The sequence below is a fragment of the Somniosus microcephalus genome, chromosome 6 (genome assembly GCF_052327205.1).
Source record: "Somniosus microcephalus isolate GS21.2 chromosome 6, FLI_Smic_1.0, whole genome shotgun sequence".
Lineage (NCBI taxonomy): Eukaryota > Metazoa > Chordata > Chondrichthyes > Squaliformes > Somniosidae > Somniosus > Somniosus microcephalus.
In genome coordinates, this window is record NC_140992.1 from 156,677,837 (window position 1) to 156,692,833 (window position 14,997).

A 14,997-nucleotide genomic window follows, 5' to 3' on the forward strand; every position below is an offset into this window, starting at 1 on the left:
TTCCCCCCCAGTCGCTCTCTCTCTTCCCCGCAGTCGCTCTCTCTCTTGCCCCCCAGTCGCTCTCTCTCTTCCCCCCAGTCACTCTCTCTCTTCCCCACCAGTCGCTGTCTCTCTTCCCCCTGAGTCGCTCTCTCTCTTCCCCCCTGTCAATCTCTCTCTTCCACCCCAGTCGCTCTCTCTCTTCCCCCCCAGTCGCTCTCTCTCTTCCCCCCATTTGCTCTCTCTCTTCCCCCCCAGTCGCTCTCTCTCTTCGCCCCCAGTCGCTCTCTCTCTTCCCCCGTCGCTCTCTCTCTTCCCCCCAGTCGCTCTCTCTCTTCCCCCCAAGTCACTCTCTCTCTTCCCCCCATTTGCTCTCTCTCTTCCCCCCCAGTCGCTCTCTCTCTTCGCGCCCAGTCGCTCTCTCTCTTTCCCCGTCGCTCTCTCTCTTCCCCCCAGTCGCTCTCTCTCTTCCCCCCAAGTCGCTCTCTCACTTCCCCCCCAGTCGCTCTCTCACTTCCCCCCCAGTCGCTCTCTCTCTTCCCCCCCAGTGGCTCTCTCTCTTCCCCTCCAGTCGCTCTCTCTCTTAGCCGCCAGTCGCTCTCTCTCTCTCTTCCCCCCCAGTCGCTCTCTCTCTTCCCCCCAGTCACTCTGTCTCTTCCCCCCCAGACGCTCTCTCTCTTCCCCCCCACTCGCTCTCTCTCTTCCCCCCCACTCGCTCTCTCTCATCCCCCCCACTCGCTCTCTCTCTTCCTCCCACTCGCTCTCTCTCTTCCCCCCCACTCGCTCTCTCTCTACCCCCCCACTCGCTCTCTCTCTTCCCCCGACTCGCTCTCTCTCTTCCCCCCCACTCGCTCTCTCTCTTCACCCCCACTCGCTCTCTCACTTCCCCCCCACTCGCTCTCTCTCTTCCCACCCACTCGCTCTCTCTCTTCCCCCCCACTCGCTCTCTTTCTCCCACCCCAGTCGCTCTCTCTCTTCCCCCCCAGTCGCTCTCTCTCTTCCCCCTCAGTCGCTCTCTCTCTTCCCCCCAGTCACTCTCTCTCTTCCCCCCAGTCGCTCTCTCTCTTCCCACACAGTCGCTCTCTCTCCTCCCCCCCGTCGCTCTCTCTCTTCCCCCCAGTCGCTCTCTCTCTTCCCCCCCATTCACTCTCTCTCTTCCCCCCAAGTCGCTCTCTCTCTTCCCCCCCGTCGTTCTCTCTCTTCACCCCCAGTCGTTCTCTCTCTTCCCCCCAAGTCGCTCTCTCTCTTCCCCTCCAGTCACTCTATCTCTTCCCCCCAGTCGCTCTCTCTCTTCCCCCCCAGTCGCTCTCTCTCTTCCCCCCCAGTCGCTCTCTCTCTTCCCCCCCAGTCGCTCTCTCTCTTCCCCCCCAGTCGCACTCTCACTTCCACCCCAGTGGCTCACTCTCTTCCCCTCCAGTCGCTCTCTCTCTTCCCCCCAGTCGCTCTCTCTCTTCCCCCCAGTCGCTCTCTCTCTTCCCTCCCAGTCGCTCTCTCATTTTCCCCCCCAGTCGCTCGATCTCTTCCCCCCAGTCGCTCTCTCTCTTCCCCCCAGTTGCTCTCTCTCTTCCCCCCCAGTCGCTCTCTCTCTTCCCCCCCAGTCGCTCTCTCTCTTCCCCCCCATTTGCTCTCTCTCTTCCCCCCGAGTCGCTCACTCTCCTCCCCCCCAGTCGCTCTCTCTCTTCCCCCCAGTCGCTCTCTCTCTTCCCCCCCAGTCGCTCTCTCTCTTCCCCCCCAGTCGCTCTCTCTCTTCCCCCCCAGTCGCTCTCTCTCTTCCCCCCCAGTCGCACTCTCACATCCACCCCAGTGGCTCTCTCTCTTCCCCTCCAGTCGCTCTCTCTCTTCCCCCCAGTCGCTCTCTCTCTTCCCCCCAGTCGCTCTCTCTCTTCCCCCCCCCGTCGCTTTCTCTCTTCCCCCCAGTCGCTCTCTCTCTTCCCCCCCATTTGCTCTCTCTCTTCCCCCCCAGTCGCTCTCTCTCTTCGCCCCCAGTCGCGCTCTCTCTTCCCCCCGTCGCTCTCTCTCTTCCCCCCCAGTCGGTCTCTCTCTTCCCCCCAAGTCGCTCTCTCTCTTCCCCCCAGTCGCTCTCTCTCTTCCCCTCCAGTCGCTCTCTCTCTTCCACCCCAGTCGCTCTCTCTCTTCCCCCCCAGTCGCTCTCTCACTTTCCCCCCAAGTCGCTCTCTCTCTTCCCCCCAGTCGCTCTCTCTCTTCCCCCCAGTCGATCTCTCTCTTCCCCCCCAGTCGCTGTCTCTCTTCCCCCCCAGTCGCTTTCTCTCTTCCCCCCATCGCTCTCTCTCTTCCCCCCCAGTCGCTCTCTCTCTTCCCCCCAAGTCGCTCTCTCTCTACCCCTAGTCGCTCTCTCTCTTCCCCCCCAGTCGCTCTCTCTCGTCCCCCCCAGTCGCTCTCTCACTTCCCCCCCAGTCGCTCTCTCACTTTCCCCCCAAGTCGCTGTCTCTCTTCCCCCCAGTCGCTCTCTCTCTTACCCCCAGTGGCTCTCTCTCTTCCCCCCCAGTCGCTCTCTCTCTTAGCCGCCAGTCGCTCTCTCTCTTCCCCCCCAGTCGCTCTCTCTCTTCCCCCAGTCACTCTCTCTCTTCCCCCCCAGACGCTCTCTCTCTTCCCCCCCACTTGCTCTCTCTCTTCCCCCCGACTCGCTCTCTCTCTTCCCCCCCACTCGCTCTCTCTCTTCCCCCCACTCGCTCTCTCTCTTCCCCCCCACTCGCTCTCTCATTTCGCCCCCACTCGCTCTCTCTCTTCCCCCCACTCGCTCTCTCTCTTCCCCCCCACTCGCTCTCTCTCTCTTCCACCCACTCGCTCTCTCTCTTCCCCCCCACACGCTCTCTCTTCCCCCCCACTCGCTCTCTCTCTTCCCCCCCACTCGCTCTCTCTCTTCCCCCCACTATCTCTCTGTCTTCACCCCCACTCGCTCTCTCTTCCCCCCCACTCGCTCTCTCTCTTCGCCACCATTCGCTCTCTCTCTTCCCCCCACTCGCTCTCTCTCTTCCCCCCCACTCGCTCTCTCTCTTCTACCCCACTCGCTCTCTATCTACCACCCACTCGCTCTCTCTCTTCACCCCCACTCGCTCTCTCTCTTCCCCCCACTCGCTCTCTCTCTTCCCCCCCACTCGCTCTCTCTCTTCCCCCCCTCGCTCTCTCTCTTCCCCCCACTATCTCTCTCTCTTCACCCCCACTCGCTCTCTCTCTTCCCCCCCACTCGCTCTCTCATTTCGCCCCCACTCGTTCTCTCTCTTCCCCCCACTCGCTCTCTCTCTTCCCCCCCACTCGCTCTCTCTCTTCCCCCACACTCGCTCTCTCTCTCTTCCCCCCACTCGCTCTCTCTCTTCCCCCCCACACGCTCACTCTCTTCCCCCCCACTCGCTCTCTCTCTTCCCCCCCACTCGCTCTCTCTCTTCACCCGCACTCGCTCTCTCTCTTCCCCCCCACTCGCTCTCTCTCTTCCCCCCCACTCGCTCTCTCTCTTCCCCCCACTCGCTCTCTCTCTTCCCCCCCACTCGCTCTCTCTCTTCCCCCCACTCGCTCTCTCTCTTCCCCCCCACTCGCTCTCTCTCTTCCCACCCACTCGCTCTCTCTCTTCCCCCCAGTCGCTATCTCTCTTCCCCCCCAGTCGCTCTCTATCTTCACCCCCACTCGCTCTCTCTCTTCCCCCCCACTCGCTCTCTCTCTTCCCACCCACTCGCTCTCTCTCTTCCCCCCAGTCGCTCTCTCTCTTCCCCCCCACTTGCTCTCTCTCTTCCCCCTGACTCGCTCTCTCTCTTCCCCCCACTCGCTCTCTCTCTTCCCCCCCACTCGCTCTCTCTCTTCACCCCCACTCGCTCTCTCATTTCGCCCCCACTCGCTCTCTCTCTTCCCCCCACTCGCTCTCTCTCTTCACCCCCACTCGCTCACTCTCTCTTCCACCCACTCGCTCTCTCTCTTCCACCCCACAAGCTCTCTCTTCCCCCCCACCCGCTCTCTCTCTTCCCCCCCACTCGCTCTCTCTCTTCCCCCCACTATCTCTTTCTCTTCACCCCCACTCGCTCTCTCTCTTCCCCCCCACCCGCTCTCTATCTTCCCCCCACTCGCTCTCTCTCTTCACCCCCACTCGCTCTCTCTCTTCCCCCCCCACTCGCTCTCTCACTTCCCCCCCACTCGCTCTCTCTCTTCCCCCCACTATCTCTCTCTCTTCACCCCCACTCGCTCTCTCTCTTCCCCCCCACTCACTCTCTCATTTCGCCCCCACTCGCTCTCTCTCTTCCCCCCACTCGCTCTCTCTCTTCCCCCCCCACTCGCTCTCTCTCTTCCCCCACACTCGCTCTCTCTCTCTTCCCCCCACTCGCTCTCTCTCTTCCCCCCACACGCTCTCTCTCTTCCCCCCACTCGCACTCTCTCTTCCCCCCCACTCGCTCTCTCTCTTCCCCCCCACTCGCACTCTCTCTTCCCCCCCACTCGCTCACTCTCTTCCCCCCCACTCGCTCTCTCTCTTCCCCCCCACTCGCTCTCTCTCTTCCCACCCACTCGCTCTCTCTCTTCCCCCCAGTCGCTCTCTCTCTTCCCCCCCAGTCGCTCTCTATCTTCCCCCCAGTCACTCTCTCACTTCTCCCCCAGTCGCTCTCTCTCTTCCCCCCAGTCGCTCTCTCTCTTGCCCCCCAGTCGCTCTCTCTCTTCCCCCCAGCCGCTCTCTCTCTTCCCCCCAGTCGCTCTCTCTCTTCCCCCTGAGTTGCTCTCTCTCTTCCCCCCTGTCGATCTCTCTCTTCCCCCCCAGTCGCTCTCTCTCTTCCCCCCAGTCGCTCTCTCTCTTCCCCCCATTTGCTCTCTCTCTTCCCCCCCAGTCGCTCTCTCTCTTCGCGCCCAGTCGCTCTCTCTCTTCCCCCGTCGCTCTCTCTCTTCCCCCCAGTCGCTCTCTCTCTTCCCCCCAAGTCGCTCTCTCTCTTCCCCCCCAGTCGCTCTCTCTCTTCCCCCCCAGTCGCTCTCTCACTTCCCCCCCAGTCGCTCTCTCTCTTCCCCCCCAGTGGCTCTCTCACTTCCCCCCCAGTCGCTCTCTCTCTTAGCCGCCAGTCGCTCTCTCTCTCTCCCCCCCCAGTCGCTCTCTCTCTTCCCTCCAGTCACTCTGTCTCTTCCCCCCCAGACGCTCTCTCTCTTCCCATCCACTCGCTCTCTCTCTTCCCCCCCACTCACTCTCTCTCTTCCCCCCCACTCGCTCTCTCTCTTCCCCCCACACGCTCTCTCTCTTCCACCCACTCGCTCTCTCTCTTCTCCCCCACACGCTCTCTCTCTTCCCCCCCACTCGCTTTCTCTCTTCCCCCCACTCGCTCTCTCTCTTCGCCCCCACTCGCTCTCTCTCTTCCTCCCACTCGCTCTCTCTCTTCCCCCCCACTCGCTCTCTCTCTTCCCCCCCACTCGCTCTCTCTCTTCCCCCCCACTCGCTCTCTCTCTTCCACCCCACTCGCTCTCTCTCTTCACCCCCACTCGCTCTCTAACTTCCCCCCCACTCGCTCTCTCTCTTCCCACCCACTCGCTCTCTCTCTTCCCCCCCACTCGCTCTCTTTCTCCCACCCCAGTCGCTCTCTCTCTTCCCCCCCGTCGCTCTCTCTCTTCCCCCTCAGTCGCTGTCTCTCTTCCCCCCAGTCACTCTCTCTCTTCCCCCCAGTCGCTCTCTCTCTTCCCACACAGTCGCTCTCTCTCCTCCCCCCCGTCGCTCTCTCTCTTCCCCCCAGTCGCTCTCTCTCTTCCCCCCCATTCAGTCTCTCTCTTCCCCTCAAGTCGCTCTCTCTCTTCCCCCCCGTCGTTCTCTCTCTTCCCCCCCAGTCGTTCTCTCTCTTCCCCCCAAGTCGCTTTCTCTCTTCCCCTCCAGTCACTCTCTCTCTTCCCCCGCAGTCGCTCTCTCTCTTCCCCCCCAGTCGCTCTCTCTCTTCCCCCCCAGTCGCTCTCTCTCTTCCCCCCCAGTCGCTCTCTCTCCTCCCCCCCAGTCGCTCTCTCTCTTCCCCCCAGTCGCTCTCTCTCTTCCCCCCCAGTCGCTCTCTCTCTTCCCCCCCAGTCGCTCTCTCTCTTCCCCCCCAGTCGCTCTCTCTCTTCCCCCCCAGTCGCACTCTCACTTCCACCCCAGTGGCTCTCTCTCTTTCCCTCCAGTCGCTCTCTCTCTTCCCCCCAGTCGCTCTCTCTCTTCCCCCCAGTCGCTCTCTCTCTTCCCTCCCAGTCGCTCTCTCATTTTCCCCCCCAGTCGCTCGATCTCTTCCCCCCAGTCACTCTCTCTCTTCCCCCCAGTTGCTCTCTCTCTTCCCCCCCAGTCGCTCTCTCTCTTCCCCCCCAGTCGCTCTCTCTCTTCCCCCCCATTTGCTCTCTCTCTTCCCCCCCAGTCGCTCTCTCTCCTCCCCCCCAGTTGCTCTCTCTCTTCCCCCCAGTCGCTCTCTCTCTTCCCCCCCAGTCGCTCTCTCTCTTCCCCCCCAGTCGCTCTCTCTCTTCCCCCCCAGTCGCTCTCTCTCTTCCCCCCCATTTGCTCTCTCTCTTCCCCCCCAGTCGCTCTCTCTCTTCGCCCCCAGTCGCTCTCTCTCTTCCCCCCGTCGCTCTCTCTCTTCCCCCCCAGTCGGTCTCTCTCTTCCCCCCAAGTCGCTCTCTCTCTTCCCCCCAGTCGCTCTTCCCCTCCAGTCGCTCTCTCTCTTCCACCCCAGTCGCTCTATCTCTTCCCCCCCAGTCGCTCTCTCACTTTCCCCCCAAGTCGCTCTCTCTCTTCCCCCCAGTCGCTCTCTCTCTTCCCCCCAGTCGATCTCTCTCTTCCCCCCAGTCGCTCTCTCTCTTCCCCCCAGTCGCTCTCTCTCTTCCCCCCCATTCAGTCTCTCTCTTCCCCTCAAGTCGCTCTCTCTCTTCCCCCCCGTCGTTCTCTCTCTTCCCCCCCAGTCGTTCTCTCTCTTCCCCCAAGTCGCTTTCTCTCTTCCCCTCCAGTCACTCTCTCTCTTCCCCCGCAGTCGCTCTCTCTCTTCCCCCCCAGTCGCTCTCTCTCTTCCCCCCAGTCGCTCTCTCTCTTCCCCCCAGTCGCTCTCTCTCCTCCCCCCCAGTCGCTCTCTCTCTTCCCCCCAGTCGCTCTCTCTCTTCCCCCCCAGTCGCTCTCTCTCTTCCCCCCCAGTCGCTCTCTCTCTTCCCCCCCAGTCGCTCTCTCTCTTCCCCCCCAGTCGCACTCTCACTTCCACCCCAGTGGCTCTCTCTCTTTCCCTCCAGTCGCTCTCTCTCTTCCCCCCAGTCGCTCTCTCTCTTCCCCCCAGTCGCTCTCTCTCTTCCCTCCCAGTCGCTCTCTCATTTTCCCCCCCAGTCGCTCGATCTCTTCCCCCCAGTCGCTCTCTGTCTTCCCCCCAGTTGCTCTCTCTCTTCCCCCCAGTCGCTCTCTCTCTTCCCCCCCAGTCGCTCTCTCTCTTCCCCCCCATTTGCTCTCTCTCTTCCCCCCCAGTCGCTCTCTCTCCTCCCCCCCAGTTGCTCTCTCTCTTCCCCCCAGTCGCTCTCTCTCTTCCCCCCCAGTCGCTCTCTCTCTTCCCCCCAGTCGCTCTCTCTCTTCCCCCCCAGTCGCTCTCTCTCTTCCCCCCCATTTGCTCTCTCTCTTCCCCCCCAGTCGCTCTCTCTCTTCGCCCCCAGTCGCTCTCTCTCTTCCCCCCGTCGCTCTCTCTCTTCCCCCCCAGTCGGTCTCTCTCTTCCCCCAAGTCGCTCTCTCTCTTCCCCCCAGTCGCTCTCTCTCTTCCCCTCCAGTCGCTCTCTCTCTTCCACCCCAGTCGCTCTATCTCTTCCCCCCCAGTCGCTCTCTCACTTTCCCCCCAAGTCGCTCTCTCTCTTCCCCCCAGTCGCTCTCTCTCTTCCCCCCAGTCGATCTCTCTCTTCCCCCCAGTCGCTCTCTCTCTTCCCCCCCAGTCGCTTTCTCTCTTCCCCCCATCGCTCTCTCTCTTCCCCCCAGTCGCTCTCTCTCTACCCCCCAAGTCGCTCTCTCTCTACCCCCAGTCGCTCTCTCTCTTCCCCCCCAGTCGCTCTCTCTCGTCCCCCCCAGTCGCTCTCTCACTTCCCCCCCAGTCGCTCTCTCACTTTCCCCCCAAGTCGCTGTCTCTCTTCCCCCCAGTCGCTCTCTCTCTTACCCCCAGTGGCTCTCTCTCTTCCCCCCCAGTCGCTCTCTCTCTTAGCCGCCAGTCGCTCTCTCTCTTCCCCCCCAGTCGCTCTCTCTCTTCCCCCCAGTCACTCTCTCTCTTCCCCCCCAGACGCTCTCTCTCTTCCCCCCCACTTGCTCTCTCTCTTCCCCCCGACTCGCTCTCTCTCTTCCCCCCCACTCGCTCTCTCTCTTCCCCCCCACTCGCTCTCTCTCGTCCCCCCCACTCGCTCTCTCATTTCGCCCCCACTCGCTCTCTCTCTTCCCCCCACTCGCTCTCTCTCTTCCCCCCCACTCGCTCTCTCTCTCTTCCACCCACTCGCTCTCCCTCTTCCCCCCCAAACGCTCTCTCTTCCCCCCCACTCGCTCTCTCTCTTCCCCCCCACTCGCTCTCTCTCTTCCCCCCACTATCTCTCTGTCTTCACCCCCACTCGCTCTCTCTTCCCCCCCACTCGCTCTCTCTCTTCGCCACCACTCGCTCTCTCTCTTCCCCCCACTCGCTCTCTCTCTTCCCCCCACTCGCTCTCTCTCTTCTACCCCACTCGCTCTCTATCTTCCCCCACTCGCTCTCTCTCTTCACCCCCACTCGCTCTCTCTCTTCCCCCACTCGCTCTCTCTCTTCCCCCCCACTCGCTCTCTCTCTTCCCCCCCACTCGCTCTCTCTCTTCCCCCCACTATCTGTCTCTCTTCACCCCCACTCGCTCTCTCTCTTCCCCCCCACTCGCTCTTTCATTTCGCCCCCACTCGTTCTCTCTCTTCCCCCCACTCGCTCTCTCTCTTCCCCCCCACTCGCTCTCTCTCTTCCCCCACACTCGCTCTCTCTCTCTTCCCACCACTCGCTCTCTATCTTCCCCCCCACACGCTCACTCTCTTCCCCCCCACTCGCTCTCTCTCTTCCCCCCCACTCGCTCTCTCTCTTCACCCGCACTCGCTCTCTCTCTTCCCCCCACTCGCTCTCTCTCTTCCCCCCGACTCGCTCTCTCTCTTCCCCCCACTCGCTCTCTCTCTTCCCCCCCACTCGCTCTCTCTCTTCCCCCCACTCGCTCTCTCTCTTCCCCCCCACTCGCTCTCTCTCTTCCCCCCCACTCGCTCTCTCTCTTCCCACCCACTCGCTCTCTCTCTTCCCCCCAGTCGCTCTCTCTCTTCCCCCCCAGTCGCTCTCTATCTTCCCCCCAGTCACTCTCTCACTTCCCCCCCAGTCGCTCTCTCTCTTCCCCCAGTCGCTCTCTCTCTTGCCCCCCAGTCGCTCTCTCTCTTCCCCCCAGTCACTCTCTCTCTTCCCCACCAGTCGCTGTCTCTCTTCCCCCTGAGTCGCTCTCTCTCTTCCCCCCGTCGATCTCTCTCTTCCACCCCAGTCGCTCTCTCTCTTCCCCCCCAGTCGCTCTCTCTCTTCCCCCCATTTGCTCTCTCTCTTCCCCCCCAGTCGCTCTCTCTCTTCGCCCCCAGTCGCTCTCTCTCTTCCCCCGTCGCTCTCTCTCTTCCCCCCAGTCGCTCTCTCTCTTCCCCCCAAGTCGCTCTCTCTCTTCCCCCCAGTCGTTCTCTCTCTTCCCCCCCAGTCGCTCTCTCTCTTCCCCCCCAGTCACTCTCTCTCTTCCCCCCAGTCGCTCTCTCACTTTCCCCCAAGTCGCTCTCTCTCTTCCCCCCAGTCGCGCTCTCTCTTACCCCCAGTGGCTCTCTCTCTTCCCCCCCAGTTGCTCTCTCTCTTAGCCGCCAGTCGCTCTCTCTCTTTCTTCCCCCCCAGTCGCTCTCTCTCTTCCCCCCAGTCACTCTGTCTCTTCCCCCCAGACGCTCTCTCTCTTCCCCCCCACTCACTCTTCTCTTCCCCCCCACTCACTCTCTCTCTTCCCCCCCACTCGCTCTCTCTCTTCCCCCACACGCTCTCTCTCTTCCACCCACTCGCTCTCTCTCTTCTCCCCCACACGCTCTCTCTCTTCCCCCCCACTCGCTCTCTCTCTTCCCCCCCACTCGCTCTCTCTCTTCCCCCCACTATCTCTCTCTCTTCACCCCCACTCGCTCTCTCTCTTCCCCCCCAATCGCTCTCTCTCTTCGCCCCCACTCGCTCTCTCTCTTCCTCCCACTCGCTCTCTCTCTTCCCCCCCACTCGCTCTCTCTCTTCCCCCCCACTCGCTCTCTCTCTTCCCCCCCACTCGCTCTCTCTCTTCACCCCCACTCGCTCTCTCTCTTCCCCCCCCACTCGCTCTCTCTCTTCCCACCCACTCGCTCTCTCTCTTCCCCCCCAGTCGCTCTCTTTCTTTCCCCCAGTCGCTCTCTCTCTTCCCCCCCAGTCGCTCTCTCTCTTCCCCCTCAGTCGCTCTCTCTCTTCCCCCCAGTCACTCTCTCTCTTCCCCCCAGTCGCTCTCTCTCTTCCCACACAGTCGCTCTCTCTCCTCCCCTCCGTCGCTCTCTCTATTCCCCCCAGTCGCTCTCTCCCTTCCCCCCCATTCGCTCTCTATCTTCCCCAAGTCGCTCTCTCTCTTCCCCCCGTCGCTCTCTCTCTTCCCCCCCACTCGTTCTCTCTCTTCCCCCCAAGTCGCTCTCTCTCTTCCCCTCCAGTCACTCTCTCTCTTCCCCCGCAGTCACTCTCTCTCTTCCCCCCAATCGCTCTCTCTCTTCCCCCCCAGTCGCTCTCTCTCTTCCCCCCAGTCGCTCTCTCTCTTCCCCCCATTTGCTCTCTCTCTTCCCCCCCAGTCGCTCTCTCTCTTCGCCCCCAGTCGCTCTCTCTCTTCCCCCGTCGCTCTCTCTCTTCCCCCCAGTCGCTCTCTCTCTTCCCCCCAAGTCGCTCCCTCTCTTCCCCCCAGTCGCTCTCTCTCATCCCCCCAGTCGCTCTCTCTCTTCCCCCCAGACGCTCTCTCTCTTCCCCCCCACTCGCTCTCTCTCTTCCCCCCCACTCACTCTCTCTCTTCCCCCCCACTCGCTCTCTCTCTTCCCCCCACACGCTCTCTCTCTTCCACCCACTCGCTCTCTCTCTTCCACCCACTCGCTCTCTCTCTTCTCCCCCACACGCTCTCTCTCTTCCCCCCCACTCGCTCTCTCTCTTCCCCCCCACTCGCTCTCTCTCTTCCCCCCACTATCTCTCTCTCTTCACCCCCACTCGCTCTCTCTCTTCCCCCCCAATCGCTCTCTCTCTTCGCCCCCACTCGCTCTCTCTCTTCCTCCCACTCGCTCTCTCTCTTCCCCCCCACTCGCTCTCTCTCTTCCCCCCCAATCGCTCTCTCTCTTCCCCCCCACTTGCTCTCTCTCTTCACCCCCACTCGCTCTCTCTCTTCCCCCCCCACTCGCTCTCTCTCTTCCCACCCACTCGCTCTCTCTCTTCCCCCCAGTCGCTCTCTTTCTTTCCCCCAGTCGCTCTCTCTCTTCCCCCCCTGTCGCTCTCTCTCTTCCCCCTCAGTCGCTCTCTCTCTTCCCCCCAGTCACTCTCTCTCTTCCCCCAGTCGCTCTTTCTCTTCCCACACAGTCGCTCTCTCTCCTCCCCCCCGTCGCTCTCTCTCTTCCCCCCAGTCGCTCTCTCTCTTCCCCCCCATTCGCTCTCTATCTTCCCCCCAAGTCGCTCTCTCTCTTCCCCCCCAGTCGCTCTCTCTCTTCGCCCCCAGTCGCTCTCTCTCTTCCCCCCGTCGCTCTCTCTCTTCCCCCCCAGTCGCTCTCTCTCTTCCCCACAAGTCGCTCTCTCTCTTCACCCCAGTCGCTCTCTCTCTTCCCCTCCAGTCGCTCTCTCTCTTCCACCCCAGTCGCTCTCTCTCTTCCCCCCCAGTCGCTCTCTCACTTTCCCCCCAAGTCGCTCTCTCTGTTCCCCCCAGTCGCTCTCTCTCTTCCCCCCAGTCGATCTCTCTCTTCCCCCCCAGTCGCTCTCTCTCTTCCCCCCCAGTCGCTTTCTCTCTTCCCCCGTCGCTCTCTCTCTTCCCCCCCAGTCGCTCTCTCTCTTCCCCCCAAGTCGCTCTCTCTCTACCCACACAGTCGCTCTCTCTCCTCCCCCCCGTCGCTCTCTCTCTTCCCCCCCATTCAGTCTCTCTCTTCCCCTCAAGTCGCTCTCTCTCTTCCCCCCCGTCGTTCTCTCTCTTCCCCCCAGTCGTTCTCTCTCTTCCCCCCAAGTCGCTTTCTCTCTTCCCCTCCAGTCACTCTCTCTCTTCCCCCGCAGTCGCTCTCTCTCTTCCCCCCCAGTCGCTCTCTCTCTTCCCCCCCAGTCGCTCTCTCTCTTCCCCCCCAGTCGCTCTCTCTCCTCCCCCCAGTCGCTCTCTCTCTTCCCCCCAGTCGCTCTCTCTCTTACCCCCCAGTCGCTCTCTCTCTTCCCCCCCAGTCGCTCTCTCTCTTCCCACCCAGTCGCTCTCTCTCTTCCCCCCCAGTCGCACTCTCACTTCCACCCCAGTGGCTCTCTCTCTTTCCCTCCAGTCGCTCTCTCTCTTCCCCCCAGTCGCTCTCTCTCTTCCCCCCAGTCGCTCTCTCTCTTCCCTCCCAGTCGCTCTCTCATTTTCCCCCCCAGTCGCTCGATCTCTTCCCCCCAGTCGCTCTCTCTCTTCCCCCCAGTTGCTCTCTCTCTTCCCCCCCAGTCGCTCTCTCTCTTCCCCCCCAGTCGCTCTCTCTCTTCCCCCCCATTTGCTCTCTCTCTTCCCCCCCAGTCGCTCTCTCTCCTCCCCCCCAGTTGCTCTCTCTCTTCCCCCCAGTCGCTCTCTCTCTTCCCCCCCAGTCGCTCTCTCTCTTCCCCCCCAGTCGCTCTCTCTCTTCCCCCCCAGTCGCTCTCTCTCTTCCCCCCCATTTGCTCTCTCTCTTCCCCCCCAGTCGCTCTCTCTCTTCGCCCCCAGTCGCTCTCTCTCTTCCCCCCGTCGCTCTCTCTCTTCCCCCCCAGTCGGTCTCTCTCTTCCCCCCAAGTCGCTCTCTCTCTTCCCCCCAGTCGCTCTCTCTCTTCCCCTCCAGTCGCTCTCTCTCTTCCACCCCAGTCGCTCTATCTCTTCCCCCCCAGTCGCTCTCTCACTTTCCCCCCAAGTCGCTCTCTCTCTTCCCCCCAGTCGCTCTCTCTCTTCCCCCCAGTCGATCTCTCTCTTCCCCCCCAGTCGCTCTCTCTCTTCCCCCCAGTCGCTTTCTCTCTTCCCCCCGTCGCTCTCTCTCTTCCCCCCGTCGCTCTCTCTCTACCCCCCAAGTCGCTCTCTCTCTTCCCCCAGTCGCTCTCTCTCTTCCCCCCCAGTCGCTCTCTCTCGTCCCCCCCAGTCGCTCTCTCACTTCCCCCCCAGTCGCTCTCTCACTTTCCCCCAAGTCGCTGTCTCTCTTCCCCCCAGTCGCTCTCTCTCTTAGCCGCCAGTCGCTCTCTCTCTTCCCCCCCAGTCGCTCTCTCTCTTCCCCCCAGTCACTCTCTCTCTTCCCCCCCAGACGCTCTCTCTCTCTCTTCCCCCCCAGTCGCTCTCTCTCTTCCCCCCAGTCACTCTGTCTCTTCCCCCCAGACGCTCTCTCTCTTCCCCCCCACTCACTCTTCTCTTCCCCCCCACTCACTCTCTCTCTTCCCCCCCACTCGCTCTCTCTCTTCCCCCCACACGCTCTCTCTCTTCCACCCACTCGCTCTCTCTCTTCTCCCCCACACGCTCTCTCTCTTCCCCCCCACTCGCTCTCTCTCTTCCCCCCCACTCGCTCTCTCTCTTCCCCCCACTATCTCTCTCTCTTCACCCCCACTCGCTCTCTCTCTTCCCCCCCAATCGCTCTCTCTCTTCGCCCCCACTCGCTCTCTCTCTTCCTCCCACTCGCTCTCTCTCTTCCCCCCCACTCGCTCTCTCTCTTCCCCCCCACTCGCTCTCTCTCTTCCCCCCCACTCGCTCTCTCTCTTCACCCCCACTCGCTCTCTCTCTTCCCCCCCCACTCGCTCTCTCTCTTCCCACCCACTCGCTCTCTCTCTTCCCCCCCAGTCGCTCTCTTTCTTTCCCCCAGTCGCTCTCTCTCTTCCCCCCCAGTCGCTCTCTCTCTTCCCCCTCAGTCGCTCTCTCTCTTCCCCCAGTCACTCTCTCTCTTCCCCCCAGTCGCTCTCTCTCTTCCAACACAGTCGCTCTCTCTCCTCCCCTCCGTCGCTCTCTCTATTCCCCCCAGTCGCTCTCTCTCTTCCCCCCCATTCGCTCTCTATCTTCCCCCCAAGTCGGTCTCTCTCTTCCCCCCCGTCGCTCTCTCTCTTCCCCCCCACTCGTTCTCTCTCTTCCCCCCAAGTCGCTCTCTCTCTTCCCCTCCAGTCACTCTCTCTCTTCCCCCGCAGTCACTCTCTCTCTTCCCCCCAATCGCTCTCTCTCTTCCCCCCCAGTCGCTCTCTCTCTTCCCCCCCAGTCGCTCTCTCTCTTCCCCCCATTTGCTCTCTCTCTTCCCCCCCAGTCGCTCTCTCTCTTCGCCCCCAGTCGCTCTCTCTCTTCCCCCGTCGCTCTCTCTCTTCCCCCCAGTCGCTCTCTCTCTTCCCCCAAGTCGCTCCCTCTCTTCCCCCCAGTCGCTCTCTCTCATCCCCCCCAGTCGCTCTCTCTCTTCCCCCCCAGTTGCTCTCTCTCTTCCCCCCCAGTCGCTCTCTCACTTTCCCCCAAGTCGCTCTCTCTCTTCCCCCCAGTCGCTCTCTCTCTTACCCCCAGTGGCTCTCTCTCTTCCCCCCCAGTCGCTCTCTCTCTTAGCCGCCAGTCGCTCTCTCTCTCTCTTCCCCCCCAGTCGCTCTCTCTCTTCCCCCCAGTCACTCTGTCTCTTCCCCCAGACGCTCTCTCTCTTCCCCCCACTCGCTCTCTCTCTTCCCCCCACTCACTCTCTCTCTTCCCCCCCACTCGCTCTCTCTCTTCCCCCCACACGCTCTCTCTCTTCCACCCACTCGCTCTCTCTCTTCCACCCACTCGCTCTCTCTCTTCTCCCCCACACGCTCTCTCCCTTCCCCCCCACTCGCTCTGTCTCTTCCCCCCCACTCGCTCTCTCTCTTCCCC